This window comes from Symphalangus syndactylus, chromosome 23 (assembly GCF_028878055.3).
Source record: "Symphalangus syndactylus isolate Jambi chromosome 23, NHGRI_mSymSyn1-v2.1_pri, whole genome shotgun sequence".
In the NCBI taxonomy this organism is placed as follows: domain Eukaryota; kingdom Metazoa; phylum Chordata; class Mammalia; order Primates; family Hylobatidae; genus Symphalangus; species Symphalangus syndactylus.
This window is the reverse complement of record NC_072445.2, coordinates 29,429,284-29,449,837: the sequence shown is the minus strand read 5'-3', so window position 1 is coordinate 29,449,837 and position 20,554 is coordinate 29,429,284. Positions and strand designations below refer to the sequence as shown.

Here is a 20,554-nt window from a genome sequence, read left to right as displayed (position 1 = left end):
GCTTGCCCTTTCAGCTGAGTTGCCTTTCCTGCTTTCCTGGCAGTCCCTTATTCTGCCTCTCTCCTCGCGCTTCCCTGGTCCTCCTTCACCCTCGTTTTCAATCCTCAATCGTGCATTTTCTGATGCTAGCAGGATTTGAACAGAGTGTTTCCACCAGGGCGACACTAGCAGTTCGCCCTTCAAGATCCAGATCCAAAATCCACCCTCTGGTCTTCGGCCAAGGAAAGGGGGCGGGTGGGGAGCGCGAACCTTATCTCCCGGGCTCCGCCTCCAGGGGGCTGAGAGCGAGTTTCTGAGCCTCTGCGCTCTGCACTGGCCGCTGCAGGAAGAACGGACTCCGGGCGGAGGGCAGCCAATCCGTTTCAGCTCAGGTCTTGCTCGGGTTGGGCTTGCCACTGCCTAGAACATACCTGTCCCCCTGGCGCAACACTCAGCTGGCTGCGACGGCAACCCCGAGCCCGGACACTGCGCCAGGTAAGGAGACACCTCCTACTCCCCTCTCGCTGCCAGAATGCCGTCTCGGGGGGGCCTCAGGGCTGGCCCTCCAGGGGCTGCAATTTGGCATTTTGGGTTTCCTGGGGGTGCAGGCTTCTCCCTGCTTCAAAGCAGTTGGTGAACCGTCCGGTGAAATCCTCGCCCAGGCTGGAGGCTGAGCTGTCAGGATTTGTCTTGCAAAGTTACTTCATGTTAATGAATCTTGGGAGGTTCTGTGGGTGCAGATTCCTGACTCGGAGTGTTTGGCTTCTGAGCACGATAACGTGCGTTGATTTACTCCCCTGAGCTCAACCCCACCCTCAGCTTTTAGCTTCTTGGAAGGGTCTCCAGCGTCCACACGTGGCGCTAAGCGCGCAGAGCTCTGGGTCTGGGGCTGTGTTGGGTGGGCCAGAGGTTCTTTATAGCTGCTGCATTATGGACTCATTCCGGGACCTTTAAAAAAATCGATGCTTGAGCAGCACCCCAGACCAATTACTCAGAATCGCTGGGGGTGGGACTTTGAGTATTAACATGTTTAAAACTTTTCTCAGGTGATTCCAACGTGCAGTCGAGTATAGAAAGCAGCGAACTACAGCAGTGATTCGCTGTGCGGCATCTGGCCAGCAGCAGCAAGCACCTGGTAACTTTGAGAAATACAAACAAAATCTAGGGCTCTAGCTCCGCCCTAGACCCACTGAACCTAAAACCCTGAGTTTGGGGCCCAGAAACCTGTGTTTTAATGAGCCCTCCAGGTGACTCTAGTGCTTGCTCAAGTTTGAAAACTGTTGGGTTGGATCTTATTTAATCAGAAAAGACACCTGCAAATTTCCCTCCACCAGGGGAGGAGGCAACAGACCACTTTTCAGAAAAACCTTAGTTATTTATTTGTAGAGTTTTGCCCATATTGAAAAAAAAAAGCATACTGGGGACTTTGAAAGATCTTGTAAAGGGGAGACTTAACCATCATTGAATAATTTTTAAGCAGTAGAATTTGCATACTTGCTTTAGGAGAGAATAGGAATTTTTCCTTTTCTAAAAGTTGAAATGAAGCCAAGGAAGAAATATACATGAGTCTTCCAGCTGTAATAACAGGAATCTTTGACCCTGATGAGATGTTCCTGGATCATCATTGTCATCAGTGCAGGTTACAGAACTCATATGCAGTATTTTTTCTTTTCCTAAAGCAGTTGAGGGTTTAAGGGATTCATGCCAATTCTCTTTAGTGAAAGGGAATTCAGTGTTGCAGGCCTCTGGATTATTGAAGTGGACCATTTTTTTTTCTTTTTATAGATATCTGAGATTTCAAAATTTTGACTAAAATAGTTCCAGCTGTTTCTACGCCATTAGTACAAAAATAGAATGACTTTGCAAATGGGCTTAAATGGATTAGAAATCTGACATTGGATAAGAAAATCTAGAATAGGCATGACTCCAATCCCAGCACATGTGTGCTGCAATGAACACAGGGCTAACTGTACCAAGACTTTCTGTACAGAGAACATTTATTTTCCAAACTGCTTTTTTTCTGTGCCAATTTGTGACTGAGGTATATAAACTTGTTAAGGGTTAGGTACTAAGCTTGCATTTAGAGAATTTGGGGGAAATTTAGATAGTGGTTAGGAACAGGAACTTTGGTCTGAGGCAGACCTGGGTTCAAGACCTGCTCTTCTGCTTCTCTGTGCTCTTGGATAGTTGCATAGCTTCTCCGAGCCTCATTTTCCTCATCTGTGAAATGGGGGACATACTAGTACACTTACCTCATAATTCACATTGTTGTGAGAGTTAAATGAAATAATGCTTCTAAAGTGCCTAGCGTAGTAAGTTAAATATTTGTTAGCTCAAAATACAAACTCATGTATACACACCATAAAACAACATAATCCTCGAACACCTTAATATAAGATCTATGTTGATACATGATTAGATTTTTATTTAAATACCAACTGCACCCTTAGAAGGTGACTATATGGACATCCTCAAATTATCCTTATAATTTTATTACATACTTCATATGGAACTTTCTGGAAAAAGTTTTAGATTAGCTTCAAATCAATAGCCTAGTTTTTCTTTAGTCACTGTGGTGAAGGATTTCACCTTCTGGTAGCCTTCATAATATATTAACATTCATATTTAAATAGCCGTAAAATCTGTTTCTTCAGAATATTTTTCTTTATAAAAGAAAATCCAAATGAGAGAGCATCTAAAAGTGGCATGGTGTAGTCTCCAGCAGAGCTAGTTTAGAAGTACTATCTGGTGTTTCTTAGGTTCTTAACAGAGTGAATAAAGGAAACCCTATCCAGTTACATCATGATTTGTTCAAGAAAATATAAGAGGAAGCAAAATGAGGACACAGAGCAAGGACAAGCCTAAACTGGCAAAAAGAGTAGGTGAGGTAATGAGTCCTTTTCTTCCTTAGCTGCAATAGTTTCAAAATGCTTCAAGTCACACACACACGCATACAATCAATTCCTTTCACATTATTTGATTGGAACTGATCTCTATTATCCTCTTAGGACCAAGTAGATCTAGTGAAAATATTTATGGTATTAATGCCAAAAAAGATGCCAAATGATTCTGTACTTTGAAATTAATTTCCATTCTCTTTTATTTTAGCGATAAGTTGAATAGTGTATTACTGAGAATGCCTTTTATGACTCATCTGGCATCTTTACATGCAAGAGATTGTAACCTGCCTATTACCAATCTTATATGACTTCTCTAAGACTAAACATAAAGCAAGTTCCGGCATCTAAGCCCTTTAGTAAGTCCTCCATTCAAGAAATCAGATCTTCATTAGGATACTTTAAAAATTACAATTTAATGTTATTAAAATGATTAGAATTAGAATGTAATGTTATTAAACTAAATGTAATTCCAATTTATTATAAGTAGGGTTTTCTATTTGACTCACTGTGGAAAGAGGAGTAGCTGTGGGGATGAAAAAGAAGGTCAGAGGCACACCTGTTGATGGGAAAAACGGAGACATATAGGAGCAAATTCAGATTCTCAGTAATCAAATGACGTGTTCTGGATAACTTAACTGAAAAGCTAAGAGAGTCTACGATGTTGCAATTCAGAGTGACAGATGGGGCAGCACTGCTTGCAGTGAATGGCCAACTAGGAATGATCAATATTGCGATGCCCCACAGTGACTTTATGATTCTCCTCTCATAGGTATAGGGTCCAGAGCAGATATAATCATAAAGAAGTTGTGCTTGGTTTACATAACCTGGCTCACTTAGAAATGTTTTGATGAGGGTTACCTGGCATTCATTTAGGTTCATTTTCAGGGCCCTCTTTGTTCCATAGTGGATGGTTTTACTATTAAGGGTAATCTTGAAACTGTTGTGAGTAAGGCCTATCACAGGAAATGGATACGTGTTTTTATTTTGTATGTATTCTCTTTGGATTATATTTCTCAGCACGCAATAGTAATTCTTTGGTTTGCTTCATTACTATTCTTGTGAGAAACAAAGTTGAAATGTTTATTTCTGATATGTGGTCCAGTCTCATAGGAAGAAAATGAACCATGAGGCTAAATTCCCCAACTTTCTGCATAGACTGTTGGTTAAAGACGAGGTACTCTGCAGCCAGACAGCCTAGCCCCGAATCCTGACCTCATTACTTTCTAGTTGTTTCAACTTGGACAAGTTACATAATCACTTTTCACTTCTGTTTCCTCATTGGTAAAATTGGGGTAGTAGAACCTACCTCAGTAGGGCTGTTGCGAGGGGTAAATGAGTTAACACATGTAAAGTTCTTAAAACAGTGCCTGGCTCATAGTAAGTGCTTAATAAGAATTTGCTATTAGTTTACTTTGGGCCTTAATGAATGCTTTAAGCTGAAGCTCTCTTTTCTGTTTTCACCTCTGAAAGTGAGATCCTAAAAGGAAATAGTAATTTAGGTTATTAATGTGGTGCTCATTTCATGATTTTTCTGTTTTATTTAATGGGATAATTTGTCTCAGAATAAGTGAAGTACTTAAAGTTTCTCAGAAAATAATAAATTTAGAACAACATTTTTGTAAGGTTCCAGTTGGTACTACTGTGGCTGGCCAGAGACCGCACCTAGGGAATCACTGCTTTAACCCACTGATTCCCAAACTCGACTGGACATTTGAATCATCTGAGAACAGTTTTTTAGACTGTGTTCTGTGTTAGAATGTTTGAAATTTATTATGAAAAGAGTAAAGTAATCATGTCATTTATAAAGAGAGTCCCTGGAGCATATCTACACACTAACTATATCCATGGGATTCTCGTGTACTCATAGAATTTTTAGAATGGTTAGGGATATTAGAATTTGCTTAATACAAATGAGGGAACAGGTTTGGAGATGTCATTCTTAGCCAAGGGCTCATGAAGAGTTAGTGGTGGCACTGGATAACAATTCATATTTTTTTAGTACTTTAATCCTACTTAGTACATTTTTCATTCAACTGTCTTGCATTCCAAAAAGTCAGATAATGTTGACAAGGAGACACACAATCCAACTTACAGAATACCACTGGAATACTATAGTTAAGCCTGTTCCACTTATCCCAGTTTAATTTCAGGGACATTTACTTAAAATATTTCTTTAATTAAAGAGCACTGGAAGCAATATGTTTACAATGCCAAGAAAATAAATCTGAAGTTATCAGTTGTGAAGAGGATAATTTTTCTCACCTTTGTCACTTCAAAGAATTCAATATAATTTTTTCTCCTTGTTGTTTCTTGGACATTTTGGTTTTTACCAATGAAATGCTCAGATAAATCTTTGAAAATTTCAGGAAACATTGACAATTTTCTGAAGTCCAAGCTTAGTGACCTTCTGGGAATCCTGCCAGATGCTTGTGTTTGATTCAGTGTTTAGTTTTTGTTTGGACTTGTCTTGTTTTCATCTAGGTCAATTTAGCCATGATTGCAGTGTTATGCTACCCCTTAACTGTTTGTTTATGTACTCACTGGTGTCGAGAAGAAAAGACTAAGGACCAAGAAAAAAGGTTTTTTTAATTCAAAGTAAAATGTTCTAGCGAAGTTTGAGCTTTTTAGAAAGTTCTTTTAAAAAATTTCTTTGGAATTTTAGTCTTTTGCATTAATTATGTAATGGAGTAAATAAAAGCACTCAAAGCTTATTTTTATATTTTTATGAGAATCTTTAAATTCATAGGTGATTCAATGGAAACAACTTATTAGAATATTAACTTAATATACTTTAACATTTTTAGACCTTGTTGTATATGTATTTTGCAACTTTATTAGGAAGAGAGAGTTTGCTTCCACTTATAGAGTGTGTATAGGCATGTTTTTTCCAGCAGTACTCAGAAGATGGAATATTAAAGATAAAACCGGGAGGAACATTCCTTGTTAGTGTTCAGCCATTCATCAAATAACTATTAAATGTCTACCAAGTGGTTGGCTATCTTAGGTAAAGGGGATTCAGACAAAAAGTTGCTAAAGTCTGTTTCCGAGAGTCTATTAATAGCCAATCTGCTGTTTCTTTTTTAAAAATGAAAAACTCCCTTCAATTTGTTATTAAAAAATAATATTTTGTAAATACCTTGAACAATGTAGAAGGCAAAATGCTTCTAATTTAAATTTAAAAACCTCAACAAGCATAGCGTGATGTATCACTGGATTTCTTAAACCATTTTTGATTGTCGTTTGACATAATACTATTTATTAATCTTTAGAAAGTGTTCAATGTGGTTTGAAGTAATGTCTTGGCAACCAGTGGAGAGATTATCCCAGAGAGAAGCATTGTGGAGAAGGTAAATATCCAGGGTCCTGAGAGTCAGGCTTCTGTCCACCGTTTCCCTATTGATCATCACCTGTTCTCCTTGGCAGTTTGCCTTTGGATCATTTTACAGCTCTTTTACTATTTCTCCCTGTTCAGATTCCTTGCTAGCTAGCAACACTAGGCTGAGTTTTGAAATGAGATAAAGATAAATATCAACTGGGGAAGAGGGATGATATGTGTCTTAGTTAGCCCAGGCTGCTAAAATAAAATTCCATACAGCAGGTGGCTTAAACAACAGAAATTTATTTCTCATGTTTCTGGAGACTAGGGAGTCCAAGATCAAGGTGCCGGCCAATTTGGCTTTTGAAAGGGCTCTGTTTCTGGCTTACAGAGAGTGGTCTTTTTGTTCTTTTCTCATGATGAAGAGAAAGAAAACAAGCTCTCTGTCTATTTATAAGGGCCTACCAGTCCTGAGGGCACCAGTCTTGTTATCTAATTACCTCCCAAAGGCCTTGTCTTCAAATATCACCGTGTTGGGAGTTAAGGCTTGTACACATGACTTTTGGGAGGGCAGCTTTCAGTTCATAGCAACATGATAATTGTTTTAACCAGAGTGGTATAGGAATGGGCAGAGTTCCTACTTGGGTGTCTATGGAATGGGGAGGGAGCAGGGTTGAAAAGGGAAAGTAAGACGCAGGGCTCTTAATGGAAGCGGAGGGACATGGAACCTAATTCAAACTTTTGTATTTGTGTAACGACAGCAAACATGTGAGTGTGAAGTGTGAGCGATAGGTACCTATAATCTAAATTATGTGTCATTTCTACACTACTATTTAGATAATATTAATATTGACATGTCAAATACTAAATAAAGGCCAAGAAGACCCTGGGCCGGGAAATGGCTTCTCATCCAGCCTGCCACCAACTTACTGAGATGCTGGAAGCTTAGAAAAGCCTGCAGTAAGGAGAGTTAGACAGGTGTGTTTGCAAAGTTCTCTTTCCTTTTGCTATTTGGATATTTTTCTTAGTTAAAAGCACCATTAGAGGCCATCATGAAACATCTAAAGGGTTGCATCTGAGCGCATCTCTATATAGAGTTTAAGTCAGCATGAAGTCATTGTATCCTTTAGGAAGTCGGGCTACTGAGAAATGTAGAGTTTATTTATTCCTAAGATTCCTATTGAGGTATATCTCAGTTCATTTTATGCTGCTATAACAAAGTACTTGAGATTGGGTAATTTATAAAGAACAGAAATTGATTTCCTCACAGTTCTGGAGGCTGGAATCTAAGATCAAGGCATTGGCAGTTCTGTTGTCAGGTGGAGGCTGCTTCCAGGGTGGCGCCTCATGGCTGCACCCTCCAGAGGAGAGAAACACTGCGTCCTCACATGGTGGAAGACTAAGGGCAGGCCAGCTGAAAGCTGCCCGAAACCTCTTTTATAACAGCTTTGTATTATTCTGTTCTCACACTGCTGATAAAGACATACCCGAGACTGGGTAGTTTATTAAAATAAAAAAAAAGGTTTAATGGACTCACAGTTCCATGTGGCTAGGGAGGCCTTATAATCATGGTGGAAGGCAAATGACACATCTTGCCTGGTGGCAGACAGAGAAAATGAGAGCCAAGCAGAAGGGGTTTCCCCTTATAATACCATCAGATTCGTGAGACTTATTCAACCCCATGAGAACAGTATGGGGGAAATCATCCCCATGATTCAATTATCTCCCACCCGGTCTCTCTCACAACACATTGGAATTATGGGAGCTATAATTCAAGATGAGATTTGGGTGGGACACAGGCAAACCATATCAGGCTTTAATCCGATTCATATTGGAGGAGCCCTTATGGCCTAATCACCTCCTAAAGGCCTCACCCCTTAATACAATCACATTGGCGTCATGTAAATTTTGGAGGGGACACATTGAAACCATAGCAACATACTTGAATGTTCACTGAAGATGGATGTTCCTGTGGATGGTGAGTAATAACAGCTTTTTCTTCCAAACAAATTGTAAACTCTTTTTCATGATGGCTAAACAAATTTATCTTTGACTTCTATGTGGAAATTATATAAAAAATTTTTTTCATTGGTCTTTCCAACACTTGAAAAAAAAATTTAAATTTGAATTATGGCTTTTTGTTGGAAATCATGTTTATATGAGTAATCAAATTATATTTTCAGGCTCTAAATTATATGTTTCCCAAAATGCTAACAGTTGTGTTTGGGTTGTGAGATGATAGACTTTTTTATGCTTTTCTTTGTTTTCTCATGTGTATTTTTAAATACATGTATTATTTTTATGATGCAAAAATGAATACTTAGATACATGCTTTGTATATGGAAACATTTGGAATTATAATTTCAAATTCCCATAAAAGTGAGAGATAATGATTGTTAGAATGTGATTAATTCATGTTTCTATAATTCATAAAGTACATGTTGTGCCAGATGCACTTAGATACTAATTAGAGATGGTAACATCTGGTGAAAAGGAAATAATTATTTCTAAAAAGCAGAAAATATTATTACTCCTTGTGAATGCAAAAAGAATAGTTACATGCTCTAATACATTGAGGCCATATAGAGTAATAGCTAAGATTATGTGTGTTGTATGGTTGTGGCTCTGACATTTACCACTTGTGTGACTTTGTGCATGGTGCTTGACTTTTTAAAGCTTAATTTGCTATGTGTCAAGTGGGTATTCAGAGGACCTACTTCATAGTATGGTCAGAAGGGTTAAATAAAACAATGCACATAAACCCTTTGGCATAAGGGCTGGCAGATACAAAGTACTCAGATTAGTTCAAATTAGTTATTATCATAAGTAATATTCTCCTAAGCTTTTTCACACTTACATTTGAATTCCTATGTTTTGGAAAGCTTGTTGCTTCTTTGGGTGAGAATATTCTTCATATAACTGAGGACCTGGAGCAGATGCAAATCCAGATTTTAGCCATTATCCACCTTGTACTTGGGAGAGGGAAGTGAGAATGCGAGAGAAAGGTATCTGCTGAAGGTGGCAGGGCAGTGGCAACTCTAACAGAAGCTTTTGAGGTAAAGCTTTGTGGCTGTAGGTGTTGATTCTGGGATCCATGAGGCTGTCAGTCTTTGCTGTAATGGCACAGTTGCAGTCACTGTGGTGGTTGGGTGAGACTGAGGGTATCCTCAGGTCTTGCTTGTAACTGCAAGTGGTTTGTGGTGAGCTCCTGGATTTAGCATTTGTGGAGGCTTTTTTTTTTTTTTTTTTTTTTTTTTTTTAGAAGACTGCCCCGAGTTTCAGCATCCACTGCCTTCTCAGCAGGTGCCTTCATGCTTCTGCAGTCCAGATTTGCTGTAACAGTATAGATATGCATCAATTTATCCATTCAATAAATATTTTTTCAGCCTTTTCAATAGATTAGACAAGGTGCTAGGGATGCAGCCCTAAATATGACATGATTCCTGTCCTCGAGCACTCAGTTTGTTAGTCAGTTTCCCCTTAGGTTCTCTGGATGCCATGATTGGTTGTCATATCACAAGGCTCCCAGCCCTAATCAATTGCTGCTTAGAGTAGAGTTCTTTGAGCACGTTGTTGATTGTTTCATACCCAGTAATGTGAAGGCTTATAATTGGAATATGTGGTCAGATCTATGTTCTCCTCAAAACTGTGGTGAAGTCTGTGTATGTAACGTACATAAATTTTTACGTGATATTTAGACTAACCACGTAGTCTATTAAGCTAAAAATAAAACAAAAAAACCATAATTGAATTGAATGAACTGAGGCTTTATGGAATAAAGCCGTGGAGGCACTGGGAGAATCAGAATCAATTACTTTTAGACTATACATCTCAGAATACTGGAAAAAATGTGAATATTTTTGACCTCTGATTCATTCTAAATTAATTAAATGAATGTCCAGTTGCCTCTGTAGAATAGTTAGAGCCATTTATGTATGTGTATTTCCTTAACTGTGCCTCTAAATATTTTTAATTTTCAGGTGGAGAGTGTAATTTCACACTGGACATTTTTGGCCAGACTTATGACATTACTAAATGCTAAGGTTGACTAATTTAATAAATGTACATTTTAAATTATTCTATGCCATTTTGGATATGGTTGCTAAGTTGAATTCCAAATCTCCTTTCTAGTAACCTGTCATATTTTTGAGCCTTTGGCCTAAAGAGCCTAAGCGAGATTAGAGAAGCAATTATATTTTTACATTTTCAAACTTGATTTGAGCACTAATGACTTAATTTAAAACCTAAATGTGTTTATGCTTTCTACTTTATCTACTCTTTCATTTTATCCTAAGGATTAGCATTTATCATAAAGTTAACTGAGAAAAACATTTTCCTTTTTAAAAATTTCATTATTTTAGTATTGCCAATGCTTAGACAGGGCAAACCTGTTTTACTCAAGGGAGTGTCCTCAGGTAATCAGCACGGTATAAAGCTGCAGACTTTTCAAGTTGCAATGAAGAAGACATGTAGCCCTGGTTCTTTAGAGTGCACTACTTTGCTACTGTCTATTACTGTAGACTCTAGAGAATTTTAAAATTTGGCTTTTTTTTTTCCTTTCGAATTTTTCTTTTCCTGGGATTTCTGTTTTCTCAGAGCCATCTATTGATAGGTTCTCAAGTAAAAATAGAGAGAAAAAGGCACATTTTGCTCTCATCAAAAGCTGTAAAAATGGATTTCAGTTTTTATAACCATTGTTTTCAATAGGGAGTTGAGAAGTTTTAAATGGAAAAATATAGAAATTTTAAACTATCAAGATGGAGAGGCACCACCAGGAACTCTCAAATAGCCATTACTGTATATTTCACCACTTTCGCAGCAAGGAGGTATTGTCAGCTGTAAAAACATTGAATATATGCCATACGAAAACAAGAGGAGCAATGAGTAGACAAGTTTAATTTCAGTGGCCATTAGGTACTTAGTAGATCAAGGCAAGCCATAGTCAGATTGCTTATGATACAGTTGTGAGATGGACTATTTTAAATACAATTTTTAGAAAGCAAACTAATACTCTTTAATTGAGTTCCATATGGTCTAATGCTAGACGTAAGCACTGTGGAAGATATGATCTGTTTTTGTCATGGTTTGCTTCATGGAGGAGATGGGGCTTGACCCAGCCTTTTGAAGCATGCTTCAGTTTGAACAAATGTTTCTGTTTAGACACACTCTAGTTAACACAAGTCATAGGGCTGGCAGTATCTTACAAATTGTTGTTCATGATACGAATATTGTTTATCCCAACAATACCTGATGCTTTCACCCCTCCCTATAGCATACATATTGAGCATACTTTCCAATACCAAACACCTCCAATGATGGGAAACTTTCTATTTTAGGGAAATCCTCATCTATTGAAAACTTTTTTCTTAAACTGAAAAACTTCTCCCTGGAGTTTCCAGGCTTTGGACCTAGTTGTGTACTCTGGGAGTGACAGAAACAAGCCTTATTTTTTTTTCCATGTTCCCAGCATTTGAAGACAGCTAATATGATGCCCCAAATGGAACATCATATTCTGAAACCACTTCTTTGAGATGGTTTGTATTTATATCTCCACTCTGGTCAGCCTTCCCTAAGCACATTCAGTTTTGATATCTCTGGCCATTGGTTGCTTAATAGAAAGGATGTAGCCCTGTTCTTTCCTCAATGTAGTTCAAGAGCAAATTAATTCTTGACAGCCAGTTCACACGAATGAATTCAATTTGGCATCAGCTAAGACCATTTAGTCAACTCAGACCTGCTGCTGTTAAGGCACTTTATTCCTAACGAGCATTCTACAATCCAAATTTTGGATCCCAGAAGTTTTGTATTTCTTTTGAATTTTGCCTTGTTGCAGTGGTCTATTATTTATTCAGTTGAGGTATTTTTTTTTTGTCCAAAGTCTTCTATTCCATCAGCCAGTCATCTTTCAAGGTTTGCTTTGTCTAGAAATTTAATTTGCAAGCCATCATCTCCCTCATTCAAATTATGAATAACCAGTTAGACAGGGAAAAGCATAGAACTCTAAAACATACCACCAGACACCTCCTACCAGGCTGACGTCAGGTGTTTTTCTTCATTAGGGGGGCCCTTTAAATAGTCTTATATCCGACTTACATTAATTCATTTTCATTTTTGAACTATCACGAACAGTATTCCCCTGATGTCAGCCTAGTACAGCTATCAAAGAAGTACAGGTTAGTTTTATATGATCTATTTTTGGCACTTAGCAAGCACTGCAGAGTGTTCAGTGACTCATTCCTTTTGTAAGTTTTGTTAAGTGCTCACAAATAGGAGTGAGGCTTAGAATATTAAACAATCAGAAAAGCCAGAACATCAGCCAATTGGAGTGGGTTCAGATCCAGTCAAAACAGATGTGCATACACAATCTGTACTGCAACCCTGCTTTGTACCAGCTGAATATAGGCCTGGTTCACAATTGTTTTTAACCTTCGGGCTTGTGGGTTTACCAGAGGCATATATATACATTGATATTCATAGCTATTTCTGTTCCCTTTTGCCTCCCATTTCTTTATTGCATATACAGATTACTTATACCAGGTTTCTGTAAGTTTATGGTGTTTATTACCTAGACCCTGAACATTAACCTGTAAGCCACAAATTAAGGTGTGTTTTGAGATAAGCCTTAGAACTATGAATGGAAATGGCTTATTTAAGGGACTCAATATAACTTGCCTAGTAGGAATGGAAGGTTTAGGTGTAGAGAAGTAGGAAATAAGATATTTCAGTATGCAGGAACTGAAGTTCTTGAGTGGAAGCAATCACTGGAGCAGGGGAAGATGTTGTGTTTTCTGGATGAGGGGCAGTGATCAGTTGGCTAAGAATACATTTGTCAATAGTCTGCCAGAAACAAAAAGGCCAAAAGAAAATGACCAATCAGGAGAAAGGATAGCTTTTAAGAGATGAATATGAGAAAGCATGAGAAGAGTGATTAAGAGTGTGTGACTTTTTAAGCAGAGGAAGATAAAGGAGAGAAGTGTGAGAGTGTGGGTGAGGGAGCTATTGAATTGGGAAATGAGGATGTCATTACTCTTCAGGTGAGCATTTCTGCTGGTGAGGGAGATGAAAGTGCAATTTTTTTGTATTTTAGAAAAAAAATCCTAAATGTGTACCATTAGGGAAAATGTTGCCTTTTGTATTGATTATGAAGCAGTGTTTAAAACGATGTTTAACAGTAAATGTGTCTTTAGAGATAATAGAAAATATAGAAAGTAAATAACTTTATAGAAAATGTTCATGACAAAATATTAAAAGAAAGTGGTTACAGCTTCATAACTTATTTCTTAGGAAACGCATCTTATATAAATATGAAATATTCCTTTTTGATCCTGCTTAATACTTTTGCTTTGAACTCTATTTTTCATACTATATTTATTTTCTTTTATTAGTATTTACCTAGTAAATTATATTTCTGCCCCTTTATATTCAACATTTTCTGTCACTGAGTTTTAGGTGGATTTCTTGTAAACAGCATATACAAAGACTTTAAAAAACACAATTTCAAATTTTTCTGGATTCCAAATAGGCAAATTTAACCCATTAAACTTTATTATGATTGCTAATATGTCTGGACTTTTTCCTTGAAGTTTAACTTATGTTTTCTGTTTTTACCATGCTTTCTTGTTTTTTATTATAAACGACTTTTTCTGTTATTTGGAATTGTTTGCTTTATTTTCCTTTTCTACCAGTTATCTCCGGAAGTTATAATTCTGTTTATATCATAATTGTTATAATTACATTTCTACGTATTAACTAAAACATGTTTTCCTATTAATGGCTGATTGGTATCAATTACCCCCTCATTGTTTTTTAGCTTCACTTTTGTGATAAGAAGTCTCTAGACAATCTAAATTTTATTTCTTTTTAGGCATCCTGCTCCTCCCCCAAACACTTAGGATTTTTTTGCTCTATTCTTTGAATCATAACTTTTCACAAAAATATGAAATAGGTCTTTTTTTTGCCTATTCAAGCAGCTTGATATTTGTAATGCTTTCAGTTTCAAGATTCAAATGTTAATTTAGCACTGAAATTTTTTCCTTTACTGTTTCTCTCCTGTATTTCTCCATATGTCTCTTTTTAGTTTTTTCTTCTGAATATTCTTCTGAAATATTTTGTAAACTCTGTGTTCTTTTGCATTGTAATCTGGTAGAAGTCTTCAACTTGATTTTCCATCTAGCTATTTCCATCTTCAACTATATCCATTATTAAGTTTTTAATTTTCTAAGATACTAATTGATTCTTTCTCTTTTTATTCACTAATATTCTTACATATATATTTGAATATATCAATTAGATTTAAGTGAGTCCTTTTCTTTTCACTGTTATTAACTGTTTCTTTGGCTGTTAATGTATTCATTGAGTTCATGGTTTTTCTTCATGTTGCTGGTTTTTATTGATATTTGTTCACTCTTATTTGTATGCCTATTTTCATGTCTGTAATTTTGTATTTAAAACTATCTGGAGCTTGCCCCCAATAATTATAAAGTTGGGCAATGTATTAGTGTCTTATTTATTGGATATGGCTGCTTCTTCTCTTGGGTTTTGCTAGTGGGGAAGCTACCTGGGGCCTGTCTTGTCAATCTAGTCTAAGTGCCCAAACTCATAGATTACTGTAGATAGAAATAGAAAGAGTTGCATAGTGTTCAAGAGGCCATTCTTCCTCATTTGTGTAAAGTTTATCCTTCTCTGAAAGGCACCTACCTCTGTCAGAGCACTTTTCTTCCCCCTGCTCTGAGAATTCTTTTACTTCCAGCTCTGAGTATTATTGTTCTTCTAATCTTCCCAGCAATATAGGCTATGGAGTTGTAGAGGTATCACATTCAGTGTTAATCTGACAATATTCTAAAGCACCTGTAATTATAGAAAGGAACAAGAGTCAGTTTGATATCTGCTTTATTACTTCTACTGTGTAGTGAACATTTTGGATCAAATCATATGTGGCTCTGGGGATCTTGTTTGCAATTTCTTCTGAAAAACATTTGAATGATGTAGTAAAATAAGAGCATCTCCTTTTGGATAAAGTCTGTCATATTGTAATTCTGAGACTGCACTTGGCACATGCTTGAGAAATGTCTGTTTTTCGGGATGAACGAAGTCCAGTGCAGCTGTTTCTGCTTTACACCATTGGGTCTGAAAGTCTGTACAACAGAACGTAACCAACTGACTTTGGAGTGAACAGTGAGATAGGAGAGTTTCCCACCTCATGAATCTCCTGCTTTATAGGAAGCAAACTTGATAACAACACTGTCTTGAGTTTATACAACATGACCCCTTTTAGAGATCTGTTCTGCAAAAATTTTTCGAAATATTTAATGACAGTATCAATGTTTGTAATTCACTTTGTTTGTCACACTAGTCTAACATAGCAGAGTTTAAAATATCTTTTTAAACATTGCATATTGTTCTTGTTTTCTAAGATGTGAGGCAAAATATTTCCTAAGTAGAATGTTTTTTAGTTCTCTTGAGTTGCTTTTTCCTAGGATGTTTTCATTGTTTACTCAGTTGGAAGTATAGTATTGTCAATTTTCAGAATGCCAGACATAGTTTTATTCAAATATAAGAATAAGACACATTCCAGTGCCCAATTATACATCTTCCCCAACTCTCCACAATTTAAGGTTATGTGTACTAGTTCTCTCTTGCCATCCCACTTGGCAGATAGTCAATATTTGATTGTGGTATTCATTTGCTAATTTTTTTTGTGTGTGTTGAAAACAATGTCAAATAGTTTAAGAAATCTCATATGTTGGAGTCCTAAACCATATACTGCAAGAATTCAGTTGGAGTTTTGTAGTGCTTGTTACTCATTTAAAAGGAAGAACATTTTCATGGGATTATTTTTCATCGTGATAGCTTAGCAATCAAAAAACTTACGAAAAGAGAATGATCTGAATGTTACCGTATATGTCTTTGGAGCTCTTTAAAAGTAATAGAACTAGGGATAGATATTATAATTTTGATCATAAAATGTTAATTATAGAAAATTCATAACATTAGATCTAGTGGATTCAGTTTGAATAATGGAAACAAATGACTTTTTTGCAGCTTTAGAAAGCTGATTATTAACCATGTATTTACTAGTATACATAATTAGTAAAATATTTAAGACAATAGAACTGTAGCCAATTGGAAATGGAAGAGATTCTCAAATTCGCTTATCTTCTCACCCCCTGGTTTTACAGAGGAGATACTGAAGTCTAGCCAGGCTTGTTTTCTTGCTCAAATTCCCGCAATGTCTTAATGGCCTTGGTTGGGATGCAGAGAGTCTAGTTCTCAGTACTATCCTCTTTTACCCACACCTAGCTGAATAACGCCAGGAAGGAACTGAATATTGTGACTCATCACTTTTAAAAAAGTTGCTGTTACAGAACTGAATATAATGCTTCCTTTACTAACAAATGCAGGATGTTTATCATTTTTCCATACCAGAGCTTCCTTTTATATGGTAAGAAATGGCACACTAAGTTATTTTTGAGGATAGTCTTTTTATTTTCTGTTCTTTTAAACATAGTCATGTTTTATTTGGGTCTCCTGAATGTCAGGATGGTATTAGTTCACATTGATTGTTTCTTCCTCAGGAAACCTCTTCTGGCATCCTTAGTAAATGGCAGTAGAGTCATCTGGGAGGTAAAAGAAGATTGTACCATGTGAGGTGTGTTTTATTCTTGGCTGGTCAGCAAGCATTTTTCCTGTCGAAACAAAAGGCTGGCTTTTGAACTGGTGGTGCTATGAAGGGTCGGTAGGAAAAAGCATGGCAGTTTATTTGAGGGAAGGGTAGAAAACACTGATTGGAACTCATGTATTTAAGTAAGCGATTATAAACCTTTCACATGGGTGATAGAAACTAAGAGTTAAGATGAATTTATTTTGGAAATGAAAAATTTGAAACTAAATTGATAAATGGGATGTTTCCCATAAACATGTACAGCTAGCATATTTCAAATTTATATTTTCTCAGTTGAAAATAAGAAATAAAACATTTAAAATTGTGCAATATTAAGCATGTGATAAGGAGTTAGATACTCATACAAAAGGTATTTTGCAATTGATTATGGTTTTGAAGTGTGCTTTCTTCCCTTAAACATCAAAAAATAAGTAAGCCTGATAAAAATCATCACCTTATAAAACATGATAATACTTTATGTTAATAACAATACAAACTAAAAAAAATTATATTACAATTCATCCTGGTCAAGGATGCCATTTGAATTAATATAAGAAGTATATCTGTTCCTTAAAAAAAATAAAATAAAGCTGTACGGAATTAAGAAAAACTTTGGAAACTTGACTTTTTTTATTTTAGGAGAAATAAAATGTGATTCTACTCTTAGCACTTGAAGGATGCTAAACTTTGAGTTTGCTTTGTGATATTTCTCAACTGATTTATCATTGAGAGACCATACTATTAAAGAAAGAGTAAAACATTGGCTGAGTTCTTTGAGATTGATACAAGATTCCCCCAGCCTTTCATAGAGTCATAGGACACTGGACTAGAAAAACCTAGTATGCAAATTGTTATGTTTCCATATATCTGGCTTAGTTGGGACTCCCATAGAAAAATGACTTTCAATTTTTTTTACAGGACCTACAGGAAGAAATAAATTTTACATTGTGACACATCTGTATTTATTCGAAATATGTATACCAAATATATCATAATATTTACCTTTTGTACATACAATGTGCTCTAACATTTTCTTTTCCCTTCTATTCTATTAAACACTATTGGTCATAGACCACTGAGTTGATTTCAAGATCAACCAACGGATCGTGATTTGCATTTTAAAAAACACTACCATAAAAATCCCTCCAGTTTTTTGTTGCTGCTGGTGGTAGTGGTGGAGGGGATGAATTTGTAGTTATAGGAGATCCTTATTAGTTCTGTTTGTCAAATAAATTTCAGGTACACAGTCAGATTACGTTTTCTGGCCCCATGATACTCATGGCCAATGAGTTGAGTGGAAATTAACATATATTTCTGCACTGGAACATTTATTTTAAATGTGAGAACCTCCAGAGCTCTTTACACTTACCTTGGAAAATGACCATACTCCTCAGACTCAATCTTAAAATGAGGAATGTGGAGCAGAGCCACTAGACAGCTCATAGTGGACGTAGAGTATGCACAAAAAATAAATGTTTGTTGTTATAAGGCACAACAATTTTTGGGTATATTTGTTACCCAGCATAATCTAACCTCTTGTGGTTAGTGTACGATAATTCAACTATGTGTTTTGCTAATGGAGCAGAGTCTCCTTTTGAGATATTAACCTTATCTAAAACATATGTAAGTTTAAAAATATGTTTATTATTTCTGATTTTAAAATAATGCATATTGTGTTGTTTTTGAGACAGAAGCTCTCTCTCTTGGCCAGGCTAAAGTGCAGCAGTGCAATTCAAAATTCTGGGCTCAGTGGTTCTGTCCCCTCAGGCTCCTGAGTATCCAGGACTACAGGCATGAGCCACCATGCTCAGCTAATTAAAAAAAAATTTTTTTTGTAGAGACAGGGTTTCTCTGTATTGCCCAGGCTGGGCTTGAACTCCTGATCTCAAGCAATTCTCCTGCCTCAGCCTTCTAAAGTGCTGAGATTCCAGGTGTGAGCCATCATACCCAGCCAAAATAATGCATATTCTTTATAGAAAAGTTGGAAAGCATCAAAAAATAAAAATTACATATCCATAATGCTATTATCTGGAAGTAACAATTTTTGACATTTCTTTGAAAGAGATATAATATCACATAGTTAGCTTACTATATAGTTTTGCATTTTTTGCATTTTTTCTTTTATTGATATTTTTTAAATTGTCATTAAGTATTCTTGGAACATTTGAATTTTATGTCTCTGTAGTACTCCATCATATGGATGAACCAGCAATTACTTAGTTATTCTTGTACTTTAGTCATTTGTTTTATTCCATACAAGGAGTTTTAATGGACTAAAAATCTCAGCCCTTGACACTCAAAAGCAAATAGTAAGCCAGACCAGAATCCATGTCCACTCACTCTGCTTAGCGTCAGTGGCATCTCCCCATTACTCAAATCCTGGCACACAGGGGGTCTATATATTTACCTGTCAAGTAAGCAATTTCATCTGTCCATGCTTTTTTAGAAAATTAAGCACAAATTTCATGTATGAACCATTTCATGTCCATACATGAAATTTGTGCTTAATTTTCTAAAAACTTAGATGCTTTATATTTCTTCTCCTCTACCCTCTAGCAAGAAAATTTGGTTTTATTTTTCCTGAATTCTTTCAGGGAAAGACATCCCTATCTACAAGATGTTCAAGCCAGAGGCTGGGGTCGTTCTCTTTCTCCTGTCCACTGCAATCAAATAGTCATGGGACCTGGCCCGTTTTAACCCCTGAATGCCTCTCAATCAATTTCTGCTCTCAACATCCTTCAGGCCCTTACTGCCTCTCATTTGACTGCTGCCATAAACTTTCCATCTTCCTGTACACCATTCTCCCTATTGCTGCCATTGTGAGCTTTCAAAAATGTGAGCCAGAATATGTTTCTCTCTGCTAAAAATCCCTCCTATGGTAAATTTTAACGACAAAGTCTTCACTTAATGCAAAAGGCCATGTTCATGCTATGTTTCCTGAGTACCTGCCCCATCATTCATTTCCTTCACCCCTCACCCCTTTCCCAGTCTCCACGGGCGGTTCACTTCATAAAAACCTTTTCACTGAGCACATCTTGTTCTTTAGTGTTTTTAAGCATTTTCAGGTACTATCTTCCTGTCTTCTTAAGGTCATCTAGCAAATCCCTGGTTTGCCTTTAATTCACAGATGCACTATACTTCCTCTCAGAGAATGTACCCATTTCCTCTCAGCCTTCCAGGAACTAGGTATTCACTCCACCAGGCTCCCAATACCTTGAACATACCTCGATTAATGTCTCTATTATTGTATTGTGGTTACATATTTGATATCTTTTCACAAAAAACGCTATACTTGCTGAGGCTATCACTAGGCTTTCTCATCTCTGTATCCTCAGTGCTTAGTACATTGCCTGAATAATAGCAGATGACTGTGCATATTGTGGAATGAATGGATAAACAGACAAACAATAGTGGGAAAATATGTATTAAATTTTATCTCTTGATGATTCTTTCTCTTTCTTTTACAATCTAAACAACCAAGCTTCATATATTTTTCATATCAGAACCAACTGTCAAGACAGGGTCTGAAGTTCATTTACTCTGAAGCGTAATAACTGATAATAGTTTATGTCTCCCAAGGGGGTTTTTATTTAACAAGGATGGAATGCTTAATCTAAAGAAAGGAACCTTACTTAGTAGAATTTCCCACAGGCTAAACAAGCATATGGGATTAGTTTTAATTGGGGATTGGAGGTGGGA

General features: G+C 36.6%; 1 protein-coding gene across 1 annotated transcript in view; it reads left to right on the top strand.

Moving 5' to 3' along the window:
- Positions 1-306: 306 nt before the first annotated feature.
- COL21A1 (collagen type XXI alpha 1 chain) overlaps positions 307-20,554 on the top strand; it is a 198,649-nt gene continuing 178,401 nt past the window's right edge. The window contains exon 1 of the mRNA XM_055263888.2: positions 307-474. The gene's annotated coding sequence lies outside the window, so the exon portion shown is untranslated. The remainder of the gene's footprint in view (positions 475-20,554) is intronic.